Here is a 4418-nt window from a genome sequence, read left to right on the forward strand (position 1 = left end):
TTTATTTTTTTTTTTTTTGCGGAGGAATCTGGATGCCTTTAAAAACTGTTTCCACATGGCAGAAGCAGTCATGAATTTTGGAGAATTCGGTAAAATACCAAAGTCTACACAGCCCTCTGTGGCGTGCCTTCCCAGCCCCCGCTGGAAGGAACCACTGTCCGCAGCAGGCTGCGTATCCCCCCAGATCTTTTTTTTTTTTTTTTTTTTTTTTTTACAGGAGAAATGCAGTCTCGGAGAATAAGCTGGGCAGGGCGAGGCCTTCTTTACGTTTAAGGGCTGGAGCAGGGCAGCGGAGGGGTGAGGGCTGGGTCTGCGCAGACCGCGTGGGAGGCTGGGGGGGTGGGTGGGTAGAGCTCTGGAAAGCTCGCAGGGCCCGATGTGGTGGGCACGTTGGGTGGAGCGCAGAGGGGCTCGGGCTTCTATTCCGGGCAAGGACGGGAGGCCAGATGGAGCGTGGGTGTCACGTTCAGCAGATGGGGCTGTCATGGCAGATCCAGGGCAGGGGTGGAACGAGAGCGGCTCCGTGCCCAGCCCCTCTGAAGACTACTCCGGCCAGCAGCCCCTGTCTGCTCGCGCCCCGTTCAGGCCATCTTCGACCGTTTGGGCTGCCATGACAGAAGACCACGGACCGGGGGCTTGTAAGCCACGGAGAGTTATTGTTCACGGTTCTGGAGGCACCAGCAGATGCGGCGTCTGGTGGGGCCTGCTTGCCTCTTAGCTCAGAGACACCATCTCCTCGCTTTTCCCCCCATGCTGGAAGGGGCGAGAGCTCTCCCGGGGCTCTTTCATAAGGGCATTAATCCAGGTGGCCGGGGGGGGGGGGTCGGTGCTCAGTCGACTCTTGGCTTTGGCTCAGGTCACGATCTCGGGGTACGTGGGATCGAGCTCCAAGTCGGGCTCTGCTCTGACAGCTGGGAGCCTGCTTGGGATTCTCTCTCTGCCCCTCCCACACTTGTGCACGTGAGGGCGCGCGCGCTCTCAAAATAAACATTGAAAATAAAACAAAATCTTTAGGCGTGTCTGGGTGACCCAGTCAGTTGAGCGATCGACTTCAGCTCAGGTCATCATCTCGTGGTTCGTGAGTTCGAGCCCCGCGTGGGGCTCTGTGCTGACAGCTCAGAGCCTGGAGCCTGCTTCGGATTCTGTGTCTCCCTCTATCTCTGCTCTCTCTCTCTCAAAAACAAATAAACCTTAAAAAATTAAATAAAACCTTTTTAAAAATCTTCTTTTGAATGATAAAAGACACGCCTGTGACTTGGGAAATCCCAAGGGTTTTAAGAGCTCCGTACCAGGAACTGGGGACAGAGACCAAATATATTTCTCATCAAACCACAGGGACCTTGTTTGGAAATAAGGGCTTTGCAGATGTAATTCAGGTAAGGGCAGGGATGAGATCATACTGCATTGGGGAGGGGGGTGGGCTAAATCCAGGCGAAGTGTCCTCGTAAGAGAAAGAGACACAGGGACAAGGCCAGGTGAAGACAGAGACAGAGGCACAGTGATGTAGCCACAAGTCAAGGAACGCCTAAGGGTTGCCAGCAACCACCGAGAGCTGGACGGGAGATATGGATGGACAGCTTCTCCTTCAGGACCTTCGGTGAGAGCCGCCCCGCCCATACCTTGACTTCCGGACTTCTTGCCTCCTGAGTTGTGAGACAAGAAATTTCTGTTGTTTTAAGCCACTCAGTCTGCGGCGGTTCGTTACAGCTCTCCTAGGAGAGTAATATTGCTACTATTTAATGTTTTTAAAGCCATCTGTTCTCCTTTTTCTACTTATGTGTGTTTTTTAATCATTTTTTTTTAAAGAATTTTCTTTTTTTGAAACAGCGCATTTATTTCGCGCGCGTAAGAGAGAGCGCACGAGCCGGAGAGGGGCAGAGAGAGAGAGGGAGAGAGAGAATCCCAAGCAAGCTCCCCGTGGTCAGCGAGGAGCCCGACACAGGGCTGGAACTCACGAACTGTGAGATCGTGACCCGAGGTGAAATCAAGAGTCCGATGCTTGACGGACTGAGCCACCCAGGTGCCCCTCCCTTTGTGTGTTTCACCACTCTAAGCACCGGTCTCTAAGATGCTGGCGTTGCTCTGTAGGTGAGGCTTTTCCAAATGCAAGGTGACATAAGACACGGGCTGAGCGTCGTGTCCTCGTCCTCCTCCTTCCGGTTGCTTCCCTAAAACCAGGCCTTTACCTCCATGCCGCGCAGCGATCCTGAGGAGCCAGCAGTCCCCATCGTGGGGTGCTCTGGTCGGCAGCCACCCACAGATCTGACTTTCCCACAAGTCTTCGAGCCAAGTGCTGTCACCCATCCACACCCCGCCAGTCCTTTGATGGCAGCTGTTGGGGGTCAGATAGGTGCCACCCCCAAATACACCACTTTAGGATGATTTTGAGCTGAAGGCAAGTGAGATGCAAAAGAGCTCTCTGTCCTCCTCTTTTCTACCTAAAAGCAGGGCATCAATTTCCTTTTAAGAAGGTGACAGAAACTTCCCGTTTTGAAGGTGTCCCCTTTTCTCCTGTGTCGGGAAGAGAAGAGTGACTCATCACCGAAGATGGAGAGGCACCAAGATGAGTCTGTGTAAACAAACCTTAGGAAACCTTACAAAAATAATCCTTATCTTCCGTTAGTTTCCACCATATATTTCCTAGTCATTTCCCCATAATTTATCATCCCTGCAAGCCCAAACTCCCTTTTCTTTGTTAAAATGGTATATAAACCCCTGAGTCGAATCACTCTTTTGAATGTCACCGCTTTTCTGCGCGCGTAAATATTAATAAAAATTGTGTGTCTTTTTTCCCGTTAGTCCGTCATTTCTCAGTTTAATTCACAGGCCTCAGTCACTGACTCGAAGAGGGTAGAGGAAATGTTTTGCCTCCCTGACACAGTAGTAGGCCCCCATTTCACAGACAGAACATTGAGGCTCAGAGAGAGAACAGTGGGAAGCTTTAGACTGTAGTGAAGCAGTTCCTTTCAGCCCTGAGGATGCATTTGCAATACGTCTGGATCTCTCAGATCACTGTCCCCAGGTAGGAGGCTGCCCAGGGCATTTGCAGGGTATACTTGGCTTTCAGAGTCCCCATTTCCCTGCCCCTTCTGCAGCCTTCCAGATGACGTGGCTGAGGCCAGAGACTGAGGGGATGTGAGACCAGGGCTTAAGCCAAGCCACCCTCTGCCTCTTCCCCTCCTGATTCCCTCCCTCCGAGTCTCCTGGGCAACTTACATTTGCCCCAGCCTGAAGGTGTGGGTGATGGAGGCCTGGGGTCCAGCCTCCCTGCGCGCAGCCTCAGGTTTGGGCCCAGGGGCTGTGGGGGGCTCTGGCAGGGGGACTTGTTCCCTTGTGGACAGATGGCTGCAGTTTCCCTGGTTCCAGAGGGAATTGCACGGGGCAAATGTGCTGAACAGCTTCAGCACCACGGGAGGTGGGCCTTTGCCAGAGGCCAGCCCTGCCTCGGGCAGACAGCTGGCCTCGACGTCTGTGGGGGGTTGTGACTGGCTTCCTACCTGGTTAGGAAGTGAAAACCCTCTTTCGCTTTTTGTTGGACCCGTCACTTCCTAGATGTCATTATTGTGGAGGGAGCTCGGCCTGCCTTGCCATTTGGAGGCCTTCTCAGGCTGCCTGCTCAGCCTTCTTTGCCCAAGGTAAGCTCGAGGGTCGAGGTCTGGAGGAAGGCCTGTCGAACTTTCCGCTTTGGTGCTATGGAAATGGCTCAGGTGGGACGGGTGACACTCTGAGAACAGCAGGTCTCAAAGGGGTCCGGGCCCCTGGGGCGGGGGATATCTGTAACTCTTACCCACATAAAGAGACATGCTTTGGAGTCCTTGATAATTTTCTTAAGAATGTAAAAGGGCATCGACACCAAAAAGTTTGGGAACCGCTTACGTAGGACAAGGGCCCAATCTGGCCCACTGTCTGTGTTTGTAAATAAAGTGGTTTTTTTTTTAATGTTTTATTTATTTTTGAGAGAGAGAGAGAGAGCGCACGCGCGCGCGCGCGCGCGCGCGAGCTCAAGTGGGGGAGGGGCAAGGCGACACGGGACCCGGAAGCAGACGCCAGGCTCTGAGCCGTCAGCACAGATCCCCACGCGGGGGGCTCGAACCCAGGAGCTGGGAGATATTAACTGACTGAGCCATCCAGGCGCTCCTGTAAGTAAAGTTGTATCAGAACACAGCCACATTCACTTGTTCGCACGTTATCTGTGGCTGCTTTCCTGGCACGATGGCAGGTGGAGGAGTCGCGACAGAGACTATCTGGGTCCCAAAGCTGAAAATATTACTCTGATCCTTTAGGAAAAAGTTCGCTGGCGGCTGATGTAAAACAGCGCGTTTAACTTTCACAGTCTTATTATCATTTCGATTTTACGGCTGGAAACACAGAGGCCCAGAGAGGTTAAGTCACTTTCCTCGGGTCACATAGCCAGTGTG

The 4418-nt window shown here is 52.9% G+C and overlaps 1 long non-coding RNA gene across 2 annotated transcripts in view; it reads left to right on the top strand.

The window, feature by feature from the left end:
• LOC125929063 (uncharacterized) overlaps positions 1 to 2164 on the top strand; it is a 6487-nt gene extending 4323 nt beyond the window's left edge. The window contains exon 3 of one of the 2 annotated variants that reach the window (XR_007459794.1): positions 586 to 2164. This is a non-coding gene — a long non-coding RNA (uncharacterized LOC125929063). Of the gene's footprint in view, positions 1 to 217; positions 325 to 585 lie in introns of those variants that run through there. The other variant, XR_007459795.1, reaches the window with a different exon arrangement.
• The last annotated feature ends 2254 nt before the right edge of the window (positions 2165 to 4418 follow it).

The sequence above is a fragment of the Panthera uncia genome, chromosome A2, assembly GCF_023721935.1.
Source record: "Panthera uncia isolate 11264 chromosome A2, Puncia_PCG_1.0, whole genome shotgun sequence".
In the NCBI taxonomy this organism is placed as follows: domain Eukaryota; kingdom Metazoa; phylum Chordata; class Mammalia; order Carnivora; family Felidae; genus Panthera; species Panthera uncia.